At 41.1% G+C, this 20,410-nt stretch overlaps 1 long non-coding RNA gene across 1 annotated transcript; it reads right to left on the bottom strand.

The window, feature by feature from the left end:
* Positions 1 to 165: 165 nt before the first annotated feature.
* Positions 166 to 16,868, bottom strand: LOC137854289 (uncharacterized). Its single transcript, XR_011095072.1, has 4 exons — positions 14,909 to 16,868; positions 14,411 to 14,461; positions 3,597 to 4,343; positions 166 to 1,644 (listed from the first exon to the last, which is right to left on the bottom strand). It is a non-coding gene; the product is annotated as an uncharacterized lncRNA (long non-coding RNA).
* Positions 16,869 to 20,410: the final 3,542 nt, after the last annotated feature.

Genomic DNA, 20,410 nt, shown 5'->3' with positions numbered 1-20,410 from the left:
GCAAGTTAAATAAATACACTACATTACTTTAAAATCTGTAACTTTTCAAAATGCATTGCATTTCTTTGCTATTTTTATGTTACCAGTTGAAATAGCAGACAATGGCTTAAATGTGGCAATTAAATATTCTGCTTTCAGAAAAGAACATCTGCAGTTTGCCAGATATCAACAGATGGCAGAGTATTTTTATTTTTTGCTCCCATGTATACTTAAACACACTCCCAAATAAATAATACAGCCCAGGCGCATTTTGATCACACTTTAAAAGCTATCTTCCCACAATAAACAAGGGAAGACATCAGTTTTACATTTGTATACAATCACAGAAATGTTGGTTGGAAGGGCCCTTTGAACATGGCATAGTCCAGCCTCCCCACTGAAAGTAGGTCTGATTACAGTGTTGCCTTGACAGCTCTCAAAACCATCCAGTCCCTAGTTCTCCCCTCCAAAACAAAACAAAACAGGACAACATTTTATTTATCTGGGTTAACTGTCTTCCAAGTAAATAATATCCTCCTTGGACATCCCAAGCCATTTCTGGCCATTGTGCATTGTTCTATTGCCTAGTATTACCAAGAAGCGTTTAGCTGCCTTATTTATAAACCCCTTCAAGTAGCTGTAGGCTGTTACTATGTGACCCCTTGCATTCTTCAACAGACAAGATAGGCCCAGCTCCGTCAGCCTCTGTGGGAAGTGATTTAGACGGTGATCATCTTGGCAGACCTTCTCTGTAGACACTCCACTTGAACTGAAGCAGCACCCAACTGGACACTGTCCTGGCAGGGCCTCACCACCACCAAGCAAAGGGGGACAGGTCAACTGTCCCCCTCTGTCAGCTGGCCATGCCCCTAATGTAGGCCTACTCTGTGGTTTGCCTTCTTTGGGATGAGCATGCTGTTGCTCATATTGGCCTTGGGTTTCACATAACCCCAGGTTCTTCTCAGCAGAGCTGATCACCAGCTCCATTCTTCACAGCTGGTACCAACAGAAGGGCTTATTCTACCTTAGGTGCAGGGTTGCATATTTCTCCTTGAACCTGTTAAGCCTTCTGGCAGCCCAGCCCTTAAATTTCTCAAAGTCCTTCAGAACTGAAGCTCTATTTTTTAGTGTGTCAATCATTCCCCCTACCCTAGCATTATCTGAAAGTAGGCTGAGGGTATGTCCTGTCTCACTGTCCAGGTTTCTGATGAAGATAACGAACCATGTGAGCCCTAGTATCAACCCCTAGAGTATTCAACTTGCTGTAGGCATCCAGGCAGGTTATCAAGCTATCAATTGCTACCCACTGAGCCCAGCAGTACAGGAGGTTTTCAATTCATCCAACAGCCAGCTTGCTCATGCCATATTTCCTCAGTTTGTGAGTGAAAATGCTGCTGGAAATGATTTCAAAAGCTTGACTGAAGTCAAGATCTGTTATATCCACTTGCTCTTTCCTTCTCCATGTAGCCAGCTACTTCATCATAGGATGCAGTCAGGTTGGTCAAATATGATTTGTCCTTCATAAATTCATACCAGCTGTTTTTGATTGCCTTCTTGTCCTTCACAGGTCGCTTTCCACCAGAGCTTCATCAACTTTCTTTATCTTGCAGTCTTTGTGGCTACAAATGAATTCTTTCTGGTTTCTGAGCAGTAGTTGCATACCTTCTGAACTTAGACAAATACAAAAATAACACAGAGTAATTTAATTTGTATTTTAAATAAGATGTCGTGTCTAGTTCAACAGTGCTATTTTTAAGTCTAACTAATAGCAGATATTTTGTCTTTTAACTCTTTCTGAAGGTTTCTATATACTATGTTAAGTATATATAGCTCTTTAAATCTTATAACCCACTTGTTTTTGCAATTTCTTTAACACTTTTTTAACACGGATCAGTCTTGTACTATACACATGAGGAAGCATATTTTTCAGTTTTGTGTGATAATTTCTTTGCCACCAGTGTCCTTAAGATACATTTCTGGAACCAATTCTCCTGTGACATTAACGAGGCTATGCTGCAGTCCCCAGCTGTAGCTGTCCTATAGGTTTAGAAAATGCTGCCAAACTCAGCATGTCCACATACACAGTTTGATTTTCTATTGCACTTAAGAACTCTGCTCCATTTGAAGCCTTTGGAGCTGTGAATGCTCTGGAGACCTGAAGTTTCCAGCCATGTTCAGAAGAACAGAAAGCTGCTATGTAACAGTTGCTGAACACAGCAACAACATGATTTTACATATTGATGGGGAACAATTCCCTAGGCATCAGCTAAAAATAATGCCTTGAATTACTTTTTACAGCATGCAATAGATTTATTTAAATATATACATTAGAACATACTGCTTAAGTGGATAAAATATACATGAGATACACTTGTACTTAATACAACCATTGTAACTCTTTACAATTTTTAGGCAAACAGAACTGCTTATTTACAGTATTTTGCTACCCTGTCAGTACTTGCTCCCAGGTTTCTACCCTGGGACAGTACTAGAGATATAATTCATGAGTATTTTCAAGTACTAATCATATGTATTGTGTGTAGTATTAAATACATACAACTTCTGTAGGGCTGGGGGACCATAATATGGTACAGATTTTATCTCTCTTAAAATCTGACATAATTTTATTCTTGACTAAGTAGCCTGAAACAGCAACAAATTTGGGATACCCAGCTCCTTACAATTTTAATTGTTTATTATTATTATTATTATTATTATTATTATTATTATTATTATTATTATTATTATTATTATTATTATTATTATTATTATTATTTAATTAAGAAAATTTAGCAATGATTTGCCAAGTCTCCGTACAGGATATTCAGATAAGGTTTAAGGATATTGATGTTAAGATTTAAGTCTTAATCTTCCACCAGATGGCTTTCTTTCCCCATCTTTCACTGTAACAGATGGCAATCCAAAGGAGAAATGCTAAATTATTTGCTGCTGAGTAAATATTATTTGGTATCGGGAGATGGCGTACTTTGCCCACAAATCCTTACTTCGACCACGTTGTGCTGTCAAATGCCAGGATAAAAATATGTTTTAATTTCTTTAAGGAAATAGCACTGGGGAAAAGGGATGTTTTACACACTTGGCACAGTAATATGAAAATTATCTCCACAAATGCCAGATGACTGGAGAAAGAAATTTTAACTACTTTGAAGGTGTATCTTAATCAGCTTGTGCTTCACTTAACGTAATGCTGATAGTAGCACTTGGGATTTTGAAACCTCTTGTGTGTTCTGCCAGTTTGGATTCTGCAAGCTCCATGTTGGTGAAATATTTTGAGAAAAATTAATTAATTGATTAGATTCATTTGACATCTTCTGGCAGATTAAAAAAAAAAAAAAAAGTTGTGTAGTTCACTAGATGTAAGATGATTACGTATCACAGACCATTGAGCAGGAACAATAAACCCTGGTGTCCTCTTTAAGAGAAAAAATGTTGATAAACACTTGACAGATGCTGTAAAATGTTTTATTTTTTCCAAACCTTATTTCCAAACCTTCCTTTACATGAGGTAATCTTAGCAACAATGTAGAAGTAGATAGTAAAAATCCTAGCAAGAATCCTGAGTAATGCTACAGACAAGACCAAACAGATGAACTTACCTGTGTGTGTGCCATGGGGCTCTTTCCTCTCTGCCACGTATTTTAGCTGTGACTTGCTCTATAGTTCAAGCAGGCAAGGTTCATAGGAAGGAGTTCAACACTGATGGTGTTGACTACTGGCTTGTTATTATGTGAAAATATTGACTAAGTCCAGCCCAGAGGTAAGCAAAAGGGGTAAGAATTCAATTGTGCTAGTCATTAACACTCAAGACTGCACTTGACCAGAGAGCTGCATGTTTCAGGAGGTTCTAGCCTTTGGATTTGTGCAGAAACTCAGATGTCCGTGTGTTGCCTGTAGGAGTAAAGGCCATGTTCAGGCTTTGTAGAGTTTTCGTTCCACATGCATGAAGGGAAGTGGTTAATGCAGTTAAATGCATGTGGCCTAACAAATTGGTTAGGATCTGCTCATTCAGCTTTCCTTACTGAAAACTGCTGTGGAGGTCAGTAGACACAACCTGTGCTGATGGTCCGTCTGTTGGTGCTTGGATAGCTCAGGAGCTCTCCCAGTGTTAATGTCAGCAAACCTGCCAAGTCTGACAAGCTGTGTTTGCGGGTCACCCAGCTGCACCCTTATGCATGCCTGCATGAGGCAATGTCCACCGTCAGGTATGCAGCAGGCTGTTTTCCCTCTTGTGGTCCTGCACGTCTGGTGTGGCTGCAATCTGCCAGCTACCTGCAGATGCACAGAGCTGAGGGACATTGCATATGGGATTCAGCTATTGGGAGTGTAGACGACCTGTAGGACCACTACAAAAATAAAAATACTCCCCTTGATGCTGTTGTATAACATCTTAGTCTTTTTTTTTTTTTTTTTTTTTTTTTTTTTTTTTTTTTTTTTTTTTTCTGATTTTCTGTCAGAACCCTTAGGAACGGCCTACCTAAACCTGCAAAATGAAGAAAAGACAATCTTCCTTTATTTGCATAGAAGTAACAGATGTGAGAAGCATGGAACAGAACTTTGAGAATAGCACATTTAACAGAAAAAAAAAAAAAAAAAGTCAGTTTAAAAGCAAACTGATCTTACATGAGCAGAACATTTCTAATGTAAAAAGGCATCTGAATTAGAGGATTAGGTCACACTGGCTGATTAACATCATTTGATCTTCAGCTATTGAAAAGCCACTGGGCTTCTCAGAGAATGGAAGCATTCAAACTTTAAATGAAACCACAAGCCTGGCTTAGAAAAAACCTGCTAAACTGAAAACAACTTGCCTTGCTTCAGTAATTGTCATTTTTTCTCTGCTGCTAGGGGATGCATCCAAATCAGGATTTAGAAATCCCTCACATTTCAGCGTAACAAAGAAGAAATGCAAAACTGAATAAGTGCATCTCAGACACTACCTGGGAGAGGCTTGTAGCATGTGAAGCTTGCCTTGCTTTGCCATATCATATTTATTTCTTGTTTCAGAATGGAAGAAAGATACTCAATGATATCTCTTTTGTTCATTTACTTTGTAATACATTCATTATAATCTGCCTTTTTAATTGTTTTTGGGGGGAGTTGAAAAAAAAAAATGAAGCTCACCCTGGACCACAAGGTCCATTAAGGATCTGAGAGCAACACACTGTTGACATTTGATAAGAAAGCAAGAAAGGAAGGGAGTTTTCGTTATTTGTTATTTTCTAAAATTATATTTGTTTTAATATGAATGACTGTTGAGCATTTTTAATGAAGAAAAGTTTTGTGAATGTTTTAACTTTTGCTTGGGAACCTCCAAGCAAAATCATAACAGACCAGCCTTGATCTTCTGGAATTCTCTAAGGTAAAGCAAGAAGAAAGGAGCCTTTATATGGTATAATTAAGCCCTTTGTCATTGAAAACACCAAGAACAACATGAAAATCCATGTTTAAAAAAAAAAATACTCTGGCTACCTCTCATTTCTTTTCTGTTAAAAAGCTTATAATGTTTTCACTTATTAAACTTAAATGAGTTTTGAAGGGATTTTTACAGTCCCTTGCTACTGTCAACACTTAGTAAGCAGACAGAAATTAAAGAATTTATTTCCTATCTCTAATGACCTGATGATCAGATTGCTCAAAGGTTTTTTCTCTGATCTTTAGAAAGTATTAACTAGTACGGATGAGCATTCTCTCTCTCTCTCCTTTTTTTTTTTTTTTTTTTTTGTAAATTTGAAAAAATGCTTATTTAAGAATCATGATATTATTTTTGGCCATGGTTGTTATCTCAGTTGCTTAATCTGGAGCAAAGCAGTATTTAAAAATATGGAAAAACAGTGAATATTCTTGTTTGTACCCCCTCCCAGAGTCATGCTGTTGGGTCCTGTGCATTCATATAGTGAGTTTAGTTTAAGCTCTAAGTTTACAGCATTTTCAGCAGTCTCCCAAATGCCAGCCAAGTCAGACCCTGCTTAACTTCCAAAATCAGATGTGATCAGGCATGTAACAATGTAAAGAAAAATAAACCCTCAAAGGCACCCTGAATTATAATGTATTTTTTTTTTCTGACATACAAGAAAGTACAAAATGGAAGTTTTATCACAGCTTCGCTTCCTGCTGAGTTCCCCCACCCACCCTTATTACTGTGAGCAACATTTTTCAAAATAAAGGCACACTGATTTGTTTGTTATTTTAGGCTCTGAGAAGGAGGTCAGACTGGAACACTGTCCAAATATATGCCTCCAGTCCCACTAAGGACCTATAAGCACGCTTATCTTCATCCGCTGTAAACCAGTTCATTGTCTTCTAGGGAGAGCTCACAATACCATATAGCTTTGCATGCAGCATTATAGCTGTAAGTGCACGTGCATGTTTGCAGGACCTGAAACTGCTTCATTCCTCGTGCTTCTCACAAACAGAGCTGCACGCAATTAGCCGCAGCCGCACGCTCTCCTACTGCCGGGCTATTATTTTGCAGAGCAGGGAGTGAGGCAGCTCCAAATCCTCCCTTCCCTTCTGCGACCCCACATGGCAGCCACAGTTGGATGGCCTGATCTGTGCTCCACCAGTCCTGTGGGTCTACAGCCCCGTGGCCACCATGCCCTACTGCGGGGCTGCAGCCTGGAAGGAGACTGCTAAGGGCACAATCTGCAGCGACAGCTCGGGGCTGTGGTCCCTCCTCTCTCATGTGACTAAAGCATCATGTGCACTAATAATAAAAATAATAATAATAATAAAAAAATCCACTTGCTATATTTGTCCGAATATTTGAGCTCCTCAAATATCCCAGGAAGAAATGCACCAGCTCCTGGCATTCTCTTGCTAATCCAAGGAAACCTTTTGCACGGGCCTCTGCTTTCTAACCTGAGATTGACTTTAATTATCCATTATTTTGTCTTCCTCTCTGTGAGCCTCCAGCTGAATGCATTGTGCCACCCAGCATATTAGTCAATCATCACAGCTTACGGAGTGCTCTACTTTACATCTTGGCTTCAGTGTCATTCATGTGCACTGAGTGGAGACAGCAAGCAGTTTTAAGACGCTGGGTAGATTTAAGCATGCTAGGGCCTGTCTGCCCCGATAGTAAATAGCTTTGCTGACATTTAAGCTGCACATGGCTTGATGTTAGGTCAAACAAAAATGTCACATTATAATCACTTTTTAAATAGCTGTTTCCGGCTCAGTTAGTACTGTATAGTTCCAGAAGAGAAAGCACTTACAAGCTGACAGACAGAAAGAGGAACCGTCTGTATAGGATGTTTGCCTAATCCCATCCCTGCCCTTGCCTGTCAGACTCAGAGGCTTTGTTTGTTTAAAAAAAAATATCTGTGTATACAGTTTAATGCCACCGCACTTTTCAGCCGGGCAAACTCTGAAGACAACTCGTGAATGAGCTCTGGGAAGAGCCCTTTGATGTAGCTGAGAGGGGTTTGGGTGGCCCAGGCAGCACAGTGGCCTCAGCAGCATGGGGCACCCATGCTGTGTCTTGACGCGGGGACCCTGCACTGCTGAGATGCCGCTGCTTGGAGGATACTTGTAGGCAAAATCCTAATGAGCTCTGACAGCAGAAAATGCGAGAGTTTTCACATTCCATAACACCACTCCTTAAATTAGGCTCTGCCTCTGAATCTCCCTGTGGAGGACGTGGACCACAGGGGAAGCCATGCGAGACTAACTTCCTCTCCCAGCCACCTCAGCTCAGTGGCTAAAGTTAGATGGTGTGACCGTCTGCATACCGTTTCAGTGAGGCTCTGGCATCCTGTGCTGCCCTAAACGGCCCCTGTCATCCCCACAGGGCACAGCCATGACTTGCCAAAGCACACAGCAGTACTCCCTGAGGGCCTGCCCCAGCCCACCCAGACCAGGCAATGCATTGGAGGAGCCAGTGAGGAGGCAGAGATGTGGGCATGGCTTCCCTCTCCACAGCCCCCAAATGGCTGGAAGCGAGGCCTGCACCCCGCCACCTGGAAGTGTGCCTGAGGCGGCTCCTTCTTGTCTCTCTCTCCCACTTCTCCAAAACCTGATGTGTGAAAAGCTGCCCACCTGTGTCTTTTGTCCACTGTGTTACAAGCCCTGATGGGGGTTATGGGTGGTTTGTTTTGTTGCAATGGATGGCACCTTTCAGAAGGTGACAGCATTTTCCAATATAGAACAAGTCTAGAAGGTAAAGCATGCTCCAGAAGTACCTGCCTGCCACCCAGAGAGTCCTGCCCAAGCACCGCATGCCCCTGATGCTGCTTCAGCGGGGCTGCTGACCCCAGCCTGTAAGCCTTTCTCATAAGGCATTTCCTTCCCCAATTAGATCATAACTGTGGCACCAATCTGAGCTTGTCAGCATGGAAATTTCCTGCTATGGTGATTTTCCTCAGTATTCTGAAGCCATGCATACTCGATACTAAGTCAAAAATCAAGTTTATTTCTGTAGAAATATATTTCCAAGCTTCATTTAGACATTCAGCTGTAAATCTTCACAAATTCCTCATTTCACTTCAGAATTACAGAGTGTGGTGGCTACTGTCTAATCACATAATAATGAATGTGAGAGATAAGCGAAATTCTTCCACTTTCAGACTGAAAAATAAGCTTTTGCCAAATGTGGTCACAAACTACAGGGCATTATAAAAGGGGAGCTGGGAAGAATATTATAGCCACAGAAAGGTTGGGATATGATGATCTTTTGTTTACAGCCCTCCAAGATTTCTTTGCTGAGAAGTAACTTTGGTTATGCCTCAAATTTGTATGAAGAATTCCTTCTCTTTTTGGCACAGTTTAACATCTGTGAATGAGGAGTGCACCCACTCTGCCATGGACATGAAGACAAGTAGTTGCAGCTGCATGTGAGCTCGGGGCAGATACTTTGGGGCTGGTGGAGAATTCAGCCCAACTAGGAGATGGGAAAGGAAGACATGGGGGCTAGGTGAGGATTATGAAACAGAGGATATATGGTGCACAGTATGTTTATTAAAAATAATTATGCATTCGAAGTCCAGGCACTTCTCCACGGTTTAAGCCATCTGCCAATACAACGAATGAAATGGGATGAGAGGAGCCAACCATGGGTGAGGGCTCCTGAGACAGCATGAAAAATAGCATGCACTGAAAAACAAATGTGATTTGTGATCTTATGTGGTACAGATTAGCTGACCAACAGAACTCGAACTGGGAAAAAGGAAAGGCCTCATGGATGGTTCAGATACAAACTTTCTAAATATGAGTTTACATTTTGTTTTGTGTGATTCTTTCTTCTAAAAAACACAGTGCAGATAGTAGTGAGGGAAAGGGAAGAACAGCTTCTTGCATTACTTTTTTAATGACCTTTGAGGTGAGATCACTGTGATCACGAACTTCAGCTGTTCAGCTGATCACACCTAAGTGGATTGTAGTTTGTTTGTGTGCTTCATACACTCTGTTGGTTGCAAATGCTTAGCAAAACTCCCTGGGTTTCACATATGTCATGAAGACATATTTGATAGCTCAAGACACAAATTACCTCACCCTTAGGCTGTGATCTAGCGTTACTACCTGACAATGGCAGTTTTGTTACGTTACATATAAAATCAGATCTCATGTCCAGGTTTTCACTAGACAATTAAAATCTGTACTATGACACCATAGGTATGAGAATATACACATGTGAATGTGTGTGAGAGGACAAAAAGCATTTTTTTTCACCATTTATGATGTCCGATATTGTGGTATTAACACCTGACAAAACGTGCCAATCACTGAATAATCAACTTCTGTGTCTACATTTCTACAGATTTGCTTAGACTTAGTTGTTTGATACCAGCATCAAGGCCTGGAGAAACCAGTAGAAAGATGCACAGGGAATTTTTGGGGTATCACTTCAAAAATCTTAGTGGTAGAATTAAGCTCCATATTTCTTTGTGTTGTGAACACAAAAATTGTATTTATCATAACTGGTGATAATTATTGAAATTCAGTTCAGCTTAATAGAAAGATGTGAGTTCAACAGGTGACCAGAAGTATAATGTATATTTTGGAATAACAAATCTTCATACACTTTGTAAATTTAATGATACAATGACATGGCCATCGTTGATTAGATGATGATGATGATGATGATGATGATGATGATGATGATAAAAGTTATCATGGGATTTAAAGTTACCTACATGGGAAAGGAGATCTTTTTCCTGTGTACATTTTGAATTAAGTTAACAAGACACACACACACAAAATCAGCATGTGTGTCTTCAAAGGCATAATATCACCCCTTTGTCTCATCTTTAAAAACAGAGGAACTTCCCATACGGTGCTGTTTAAATTAGAAAAAGTCACGCTAGAATGAGAAAGAAAAAGATGTTAACATTTCCACGTTTTGCTTTGCTGACTGCACATTCTTTAGGTATATGTAAAAAATTATGCAAGGATTTTATGAAGTGCTTCTTTACACCCACAATTTTACTGTTTCTTTGCAAGTGGATCATAAATCCTCCAAAATTTTTAAGCTAAGACATGCAGCCATGCACCATTGAAATTTCCTGGGATTTTTCAGTATTATGAATTGTCTTCTGTAGTAGATCTGAGGTACCATTCATTTCATATCCCATATTTTTTATACGAGGAATCAAATACTGTAGTACCATAATGAGTTTCTGCTGTGCAGAAACATACTGATTTTAACTTACCTGCCTTTTAAACTAACTTTTTATTTTAGGCGAGGAAAACGTTCAGACATTTTCAGGGTCTTTTTCTTTCCTTCCTTCCTTCCTTCCTTCCTTCCTTCCTTCCTTCCTTCCTTCCTTCCTTCCTTCCTTCCTTCCTTCCTTCCTTCCTTCTTTCCTTCCTTCCTTCCTTCCTTCCTTCCTTCCTTCCTTCCTTCCTTCCTTCCTTCCTTCCTTCCTTCCTTCCTTCCTTCCTTCCTTCCTTCCTTCCTTCCTTCCTTCCTTCCTTCCTTCCTTCCTTCCTTCCTTCCTTCTCCCCCCCCCCCACCAAAAAAATAAGACTCTTTATTTGGACACCAGTAGGCTGTTTCCAATTTCTTGGTCTTGAATATTTTTTCTATTTTAATGCAAATTTATAGTCATTTTACAAGGTTCTCTGGACAGATATATCTACCTATACCTATACCTATACCTATACCTATACCTATACCTATACCTATACCTATACCTATACCTATACCTATACCTATACCTATACCTATACCTATCTATCTATCTATCTATTCTATATATATATATAAAAATACAAGCTGTTTTGTGAAGTGCCTATCTCATTGGCTGAGCAAATTGGCAGGTGTCATATATGCCTTCCTGTGTGCACTTGCTGAGAATATGCTTTTTTTTTTTTATTGTTTTCCTAAGTGTGAAATTACTGAACGTTTTCATAAGCACAGGAGCAAGATTCCTGTTAGAGAGCTCTCTGAATGTGAAAATGGCATAGCAAGAATACAAAGACTCAAGAAAGCATGTCAAGACTGCTGGTAGTTACAATATTCCAGTGCAAGGCACTCTGATAAACCGCCATGCAAAAGTGTTCCTTTACAGCACACTGACACGTCAGTGTGGTGACATTAGGAAGAAGACAGCAATGCTTAGATGATGATCCAACATGAAAAATATTCATTGCTTTTTGGCTATTTGGAGGGGATTCCACATAATGCTGCAAAAGAGGCACGTTATCAAATTGTTGGGGTGAGATTTGCAATTGTCTTGGATAACGTGGTTGGCTGACCTTTGTAAGCTTGTTACTGTGCAATTCACAATTCAATAAGCCCACCCCAATAAAATGTCTATCTGTTGGCTTCTTTGTGGAGTGCTTTTTTTTTTTTTTTTTTTTTTTTTTTTAATAGGTTTGATTTTTACAAGGCTTGTCAGTAAGACTCCTGCTGTCTCAAAGTTCTGGATTTTTATTTTTATTTTTTTTACTATGTGAACATTTCAATCAAACCAAATATGACAACTTAAAGAGGTGCAGATGGCTGTCAAGGAGGAGAGGACTAACTGTCTGAATTAACTGGTAGAAAGGGGAGTCTTGGCTGACTAAAGTTCGGCTCTGCTAATTTAGTAATGACTTTCTACTTGGCCTCAGTTCATGGCTTAAAGTTTTATGCCTTCCCTGGTGTGGATTATTACTCTACTAGTGGTAAGCTTTTCTTTTTTGTTGTTTAATTTATCCTAAGGAACAACTGTAAATTCCTGCCCAAATTCCCAATTTCATAAGTATTTTTAATGTTACTTTTGACACTAGGGTGTCAGTTATTCATTGCTGTTATTTGACTTTATCTCTCTTGTACAGCTATAAAAAGGAAAGAAAGAAAAGCATTCATTGAAAGATGCAAGTTAAATTCTTACTTTCCCGCTAGCCTTGTTTTTCAGAATCTGAGATTTATCTGCTTTTTCATGCTGACTCACCATCGTTCTTGTTGATTCATAACTTAGTTCTTAGTAGTTATGTTGTAAGGTTGATCATTTAGGTAGGTGTTATTTTGAAAGGAAAAAGTCTCCTGCTCAAGAAAAGCTGCAGTTGGGTTTGTCGGCAAAGGAAAAAATGTTGGTCTCATCCTTCATCATTAAGGAACACCATGAGTGTTTTAGCATCCAAATTAGAAGCCTAAAGAACTAGCAAGCAATATTGTTATTTACAATCTTTTTCCTTTCCTTTCCTTTCCTTTCCTTTCCTTTCCTTTCCTTTCCTTTCCTTTCCCTTTCCTTTCCTTTCCTTTCCTTTCCTTTCCTTTCCTTTTCCTTTCCTTTCCTTTTCCTTTCCTTTCCTTTCCTTTCCTTTCCTTTCCTTTCCTTTCCTTTCCTTTCCTTTCCTTTCCTTTCCTTTCCTTTCCTTTCCTTTCCTTTCCTTTCCTTTCCTTTCCTTTCTTTTTTTCTTTTTCTTTTTCTTTTTCTTTTTTTTTTCTTTTTCTTTTTCTTTTCTTTTTCTTTTTCCTTTTTCTTTTTCTTTTTCTTTTTCTTTTTCTTTTTCTTTTTCTTTTTCTTTTTCTTTTTCTTTTTCTTTTTCTTTTTTCCTTTGTCAGCATTGGGTTACAATTAAGGGCAGGTCTTTGATTTTTATTTTTCAGTGTTTCAATATGAACTCTTTTTATACATGGATTAATTGAACATTCCTTCTCTTCTGGCCAGTGGCCAAGATACTCAGTTTATAATTGAATTACATATTTAGATATAGAGTTACAGCTCCATTTCATGCAACTTTTTGCTTTGAATTTGTGATTTGCTGCTATGAAAGGGGAATACCTTCTACGGCAAGCTACTTCCATATGATCCCATATTTCACTGCTATCATGTGCTTGCATAGAGAAGTTAACCTCACTGCTTTAAGCTCATTCCCTTTTGAGGAGCCCTTACAAGTTTCCCGACAGTACTCCAAGACCTCACCGAGGGAAACATTTTCTTTACCTCTGGACAGAGCTATAAGAAACAGGCTGTACTGTACTATATGCAGTTTTTGCTTGATTCTGCTTATTTTTCTGTTTTCTACATGGAAACATTTTAGCAAACCTTCCTGTTGGCTTCTTGGCTATAATACTCCTGAAAACAGTTGACATTTGGTGGCTTGCAGAAAGCAGAGATGAGAAATTTCAGTTAACACAAGTTAACTCCAGTGCCTCCAAAATCTTGATTGCAGGTGTTAAGTCAGCCACAAAGCAGATGCCACAATCATTGTCTGCGATGAACGCAGCTCAGATAGAGCCTGGACAATACTCACAGTTTGTCGTAATCTCCTGACCAAAAACATTTTCGAAAAGAGGCTAGGAGTAATTTTTAGTCTATGTGAACTGAATGGTTCACAACAACAAAAGACAAATGTGTCACTTTTTGAAACCAGTCATTGGAAATCATTTTCAATCAGTCAGCCTTGTCAAAAATAGCCTATGAAAATAATGCTAAGAAACACTTTTATTTTGGGAATGGTCTTCACTCCCTGGCCATCCCATATTTTCAAAAAAATGTCATAAAGAAGGATCCAAAGCCAAAATCTTCAGGATGCTTCCAGTCCCACTGGAGTTGTGCAAGTTTAATTCAGTGCTATTCTATTATTATACACAGCATAATACTCACAAATGAAATAATACATTTAAATGCTTTGTCCAAAGCATTGCCATGTATTTTTCTTCGCTGTCCAGATGCCTCTGTTTAAATATCTCCTTCATTCTGTCCTTAAAAACTTTTTATGTTCTGGAGAGGACAGACACTGGCAGCATGTGCTATCTATTACCACTCTAGCGGGGTGTGAGAACTGGAAAAAATATTTATCTTCAAATCAACAGAGTACTTTGGACTCAGGAATTTATTTTTATTTTTCAATTAAAATAGGAACATTAGGTCATGATCTTGAGTTCCAAAATTAAATACATCTTTCTGAAAATACATTTTTCTTTCTCAATTCTATCTCTGTTTTTTCATCCAAATCTATTTGCCAAATATGATGTACATACCTGCATAGTTTCAAAATGTGTCTGCTTGTACTGACAGGTAAACTCTTTAGGCTAAAAAAAAATAAAAAAATAAAAAATAAAAATTTGACTCATTTTAAAGGTATCACTAGCATATTAGATATGTACCTGTTGCTTAAACAATTTTTAAAATGACAGTCAAATTTTCACTAAGTCCTACGACACAAAACCACATTATCTTTTTTGAGAAACGTATATATATATATATATTTATATATGGTTTGCTATTTGCTTTTCGAATCATCCATCACTGATGCTTGGTCACAAATTTTAATTACAGAGACAGTCTCCCAGACCCTGCTAGTAATTAATTGCTGTAACTCGTGTGTGCCTTTGTGAAGCCTGCGGCATGCCTTCAGATAAACAACTAATTAACGCTTTTATACAAGTGAAATGGATTTCCAATTATTACTGTCTTCCCTCTCCCCCCTGTTTTCCACAGGCATTTTGCTCAGGAATTACGGATGCCTCATTGCTTACCAAACTAGATAGTCTCGTGTTTCTTCCTCCACCATTCAGAAACGGCTTAATCAAAGCCAGAGCTGCTGCACCTGCCCCCGTGCTGTTCTGGTTATGAGAGAAGCCTTTTGAGTGGTAGAAAGAGCTTTTTATATAAAACTAGGGAATCATAAAGAGGGCTGGGGGCAAGAATAGCAGTAGCAGTTTATAGTCAGTGTAACAGTGCCAGGGAATCTGCGGTGATGTTGGGAGTCTGTAGAAGTATCTCGGGTCACTAGATTAGCTCAGGCGACTAAAGTGAAAAAATGTGACCACAAGCATCCAGTGCGTATGGGTACAACCCAGGAAATACAGAGGAATCTGTAACACGGTGTATTACAAGCAGCAAATAGGTGCAAACTAATCCTGTGACCTGCTTATCTGCAGAAAGCTGGGACTCAATCCAGCAGCTTTGATCCTCTGAGAAATGAGGGAATGCAGCACCGTGTACAGCTAATTTGGTCGAGTTCACCCGGAGTACAGCTGGAGCCCCAGTGTGGCCGGGCTGCTGACCCCAGCTGCTGGGCAGCCCCAGCTCAACTCCTCTGTCAGGAGCTCAGGCACCTTTCAATCAGGGCAGGTTTTGCTTTCAGAGCTGCGTGACGGAGAAAAAATGAAAGCCCTGCACTCCTTTTGCTCCAAAGAGGGACCCACCTCTCTAGCACAGTAGTTCTCTGTTTCCACCAATGTGTTTGGAAACCTTGACAGCGTTGCACTGGAGCCAGGGGAACTTCGATGCTTTATTTCTCCAACGCACGGCGAGTATGGAACATATTACCTTACCGGGGAAAATCCTGACTTGTAATACTGCTTTGGCACTTCCCGAGTGGTCTTCATGCGCTGTATCCCAAAGCACCTCCCAGGGTAATAAATTACATTACCCGCAACCATTATGACCTCGGTAAGATCCACCTACAGTCCAGAATAGCTGCATGTTACTGTCAGCTAATTAGTGGTGGGATTCATTAAGTGAGGAAGTGAGAGCCAGGAAGCTATCCCTTACTCTCTGTGGTGCTATGGGATGCACAAAAGCCATCAAAACAGTCACTGACAGGAGCTCAGACACCCCCAGGAGCTCATTCCCCTGGCCCAGCGAAGGGGCGCAGGCATAGACAGTCACCCCTAACACACACCACGTGTGTGGGGCTTTCATCTCGCCCTCCTGCAGCTGTGGCCAGAGCAGCCAGCACATTAAATTGACCTTAGACCCTAACCCTGAGTAATCTCTGAAGGTGACCACCCTATCTGACTGCCCAGTCCTGCAGCCTGGCACCCTCCCGGCTCGGGATAAAGCTCACGCAGGGCATGTTCCCGGCACAGCCAGGGGCTGTTATGTCCAAGCACACTTGGTGGCTTAATATAGCACTAGGCAAACCCAGCTAAGCTGTTTGCTGCCTTTCTGTGAGTCATCCAAGGAGCCCTTCTGGAAAAGGAAATCAAATCGTCCATATTCAGATGTGGAGTGAAAAAAGCATTTGTGCTTGTGCGTGCTGACATTGTTAGTGCCTGGCCTTGATACTTACATGCCCAAGTGATTGATGAAAAGAGGCTGATGCAGGGCTGGAGGGGAAGCATTCAGTTTCTTGTGCTCCAGAGGAAAAGCACTGCCAGCAGCGCACAATGGGGGTGATGCTGCTCATGTCCCCCACAGGACATAGCCAGTGCCCCATGATACCCTTCTGGCTGAGAGTGCCCTTCCCTGCAGCCAGAACTGGAGCTGAGACATGAGGGGGATTAGGGGCCATGTGAAAGGCAGGCAGAGAGCAGGGCAGGGACAGGTGTGAGCCTGAACAGCTGTCAGTTGCAAGATATCACAGATATGCAAGATATGCTCTGGTGGATTGCTCCCTTCATGATTTTGTCTTTCTTCTCCTTCCCAACTTTTGACACCTCTCTGACAGCCTGCAGGGCTCTTTGGTATCACTCCTTCTTGAATTCAGAGTCCATCCACTTCTCTTACCCTCCTTTACTCTGTCAGCAACCTTCCCCACCCTCCCACAGGCAGCAGATACCCAGATCCCTGCTAGAGCATTTGTTTTCTCCACATATTAAAAATGCCTTCGTGCTTTTTCTTCTCTTCCTCCACTCCGCTCCGCACTGCATATTCTGGAAGTCACCTTCAGACTGCACTTGAGTGTTACCTCTATTGCACAGGACCGGGATCACGTTACAGCTTTCCCCTTCTCACTGAAGATGTGTGCTCTGATTTGAACTTCTCCAGAGTTCAGGGATGTTTGGAATCCAGGCTTTTGGCTTGGGTGCCTCTCAGTGCCTCGTGTCAGCATCTGGGAGCTGATAGAAGTTGGTCATGGGCTGGGAAGCTGGGCCTGCAGGATGGACGTGACAACAAATCAAAAAATAAAAATCCTACTACTTTTACAGACAAATTAAATCTGGCCTCACACTGAACTGTGTGGCTTTTTTAAGCACTTTTTAGAGCACCAGCAGTGCCCACCTGGTTGCTGGAAATCCCAACAAGCAAAAAGATCTGGGAGGGTGTGTAGGGGGGTGAGGCCATGCACCCTGGCCTGATGGCAAAGGCTTTCATGGTCCAGTACAGGAGAAGGTGGCGGAGATTGTCACAGAGAGACAATACCAGGCTCCCGGGGATGTAGTCACAGCACCAAGCCTCTCAGAGTTTAAGAAGAGTTTGGACTGTGCACTTAGTCACATGGTCTGAATTTTTGGGTAGACCTGTGTGGTGCCAGGAGTTGGACTCAATGATCCTTGTGGGTCCCTTCCAACTCTATGGTTCTAAGCGAGAAGGCAATGGGCAGAGCCAGCATTTTGGTTTCACCAAGGCAGGGTTGGACAGCTCAGCTTTGCCCTCAGCTCAGGACCCAACAGGAACATGGGAGGAAGAGGAGACGCATTTCCACACACCTTTCAAGCCACAGGCTGCAGGCCCTTTTGGGCACACCCAGCCTGGGCACTGTGGGGTGGCTGGAGCACTGCTGCCCCACGAGGTGCTGGCCCTGTGCCCCCAGCCCAGGCGGTGTCCGTCAGGATGCTGAGCAAACACCTGCCAGCCCAGACAAGCAGAGCTGCAGTTTTCTCTCCTCCTGCTCACAGGAAAGGAAAGCTTCCTTCCTGCCCCTTTCCTCATCACAGAAAATAGGCAGCAGCCAAGATACTGCCCTGAGACAGCAGAGCACACCGGCGCCCACACAGAGCTGTTGCACCACAGGCTATTTTTAACCTATTTTTAACCTATTTTTGTTGTACGCTGGCAGACGCATCCCCTGCTACTTTCTTCCTTCTCTGTGTCTCTGTATGTCTTTGCATCTCCTTCCTGCTACTGTGAGATGTGTGAACTATATATGGCCTGGGAAATCTGTGGCAGCCAGTATTTTTAACCCGCCCAGGCCCCCAGTTTGCACGCTGCTGTGACGCAGATTATCCAGCTTTGCAAGTTTCTCATGGGAATCCAGGGTGCCCAGCAGCAGCCTGTGATGCTCGGGTGTTTATTTTTTACCCTCAGTGACACAGCCCGTCAGCCCCAGGCTGACATCTCGAGACCTGAGTAGCAGCAGCCCTTGTGCATGACCGGGCAAGGGATGAAGCCTGGCTGCTGCAGAGATGTGAAAGGAGGTGGCTTTTCCATCTGGCCACTTGTAACCAGCTCACCTGGCAGGCTGCAGGCACCCAGAAGTGCTTGGTCCGTAGTCTGCCCTCTTGCACATTTGCTCTGCTCAAACCTGACAGAAATATGGGTGATGAAAGCCTGGTCAAGATGCATTCAGCATATAAAAGACTGAATAAAAATGTAAGAGGAAATATTTGGGAGTCAATCCTTTGAGGAGCTGCACTTGCACAACAGGGCTTAGTTCTTGTTCCTTCTTCCACAACTAAAATTCTCCCCGAGTAAAAAAAAAAAAATGTGCTGATGAGAGCAAAAAGTTTCCATATATTTTTTTTTCTTGTTGTCACCTTCCCACTTCTAGTTTATATTAAACGGAGAGAAAGTAAAAGACTGTTTTGAGACTCCATCCTGTCCAAAAGTATTCTTCCTGAATTTTCACTGTAAGAAAGGGCAAGAGCCACTTATATACAGCATGAAAACACATCCTTCTCATGGTGTTATTTCTTTGTTGAAGTTCTTTGAGAAAATAGTGTTTTAGTCATTCACAACCTTGTACATTAACAGTCCCTATCAGATTTTATTCTGTGGATAAATGTTGTCTCTCTTTTTCTTTTAATGTTTTTGATGCATAGAGACTCAGATTAAATAACTGCTATCTGAAGTACCTTGTGCATGAATTTACTACTATAGAAGAATGAACTTGCCTGCCAGCATATATTTGCACATATCTCTCAGTTCCTGTATAAACATGTGCCTTTATCTGCTATTGTCTTCCATACTGTGTTTCCTCAGCAAGCTTCATAACTCTGGTGATGAGGAAACAATTCCCAGTTTCCTCTAAGCCTTTGGGATGCAGGAGATTCTCATAAAGTTTAGTGGGCTTTTGACCAGGCCCTTCTAAAAGCTAATTTTATTTGAGACATTTGATTCTAGGTTCATGAAAGCAACTGCAATTTGTTAAGATTATCCGTTCAAGCTTTAAGGATTTACACAGTTTAAGGAATGCTAATCAGTGTTTATATGGTAATAATTTGACCCCTGCACTGCTCCATTCAATTTATTTTAATTGCGAGTAAGGCACAATATTTCAGTCTGCCAAAAAGTGAAGGGTCCCAGTTATTTTCAGAAAAACCCTAGTTTTAGTACAGTTACACTAGGCAGTATTATGCTGAAGGCTAATTTCTCAGGGTCTCAATTGGACCTGTTCAGGAAAGCCTCTTGTCCAGGAAACTGTTTTTCATGGGTGATTAACTCCTTGGATTTATAAGCATTCAGGTAAAACAACATTGAGGACAAGAGTTTAGCAGGATTAAAAGAAAGCGTGAGGTGAGGGTACCTGACCCCAGCAGGTGAGGAACAGGAGACAGATCAGTCCTTGGGATTGTGCTGGCAAATGATACCCCCAGGAATGACATGGGTGTACTGAGTAAAATGCACTCCCAGGTTAGTAAAGAAAATTCAGGATAATATTCTGTCAAAGCTGGAATACATGATTAGATAAAGCAAGGATATTATCTTGGGAAGTGATGATTTTCAAGTGATATTTGCTCATGAAAACTGAAGTTTTTCTTGCTGTATTGAAAGTTGCCTCTAATTGTCATCTTTCTATCAGAGAAGCCCTTAGTTTAAGCACACATTATTTTGGGATCAAAATGGTTTTATCATTCCAGAGATACTTTCCCAAGTGTTCCCATGACATGGAGTGGTCAGTGGACTTTTAATTCTGCGGATGCCAATTATAAAACAAGGCACAAGAGGAAGTTCATTTCTGGGCAGAGAGAGCACATCGTGGGTGGCCGCAGACGCCACAAAGCCTAAGACTTCAGCCACCTGAGAAATTAAATAATGAACCCTGACTGAGGAAGCTTGTGGGCATTACATCATTTGCACATAAAAACAAA

The sequence above is a fragment of the Anas acuta genome, chromosome 3 (assembly GCF_963932015.1).
Source record: "Anas acuta chromosome 3, bAnaAcu1.1, whole genome shotgun sequence".
Lineage (NCBI taxonomy): Eukaryota > Metazoa > Chordata > Aves > Anseriformes > Anatidae > Anas > Anas acuta.
The sequence above is the reverse complement of the archived record's forward strand: the minus strand, read 5'-3'. Positions and strand labels throughout refer to the sequence as shown.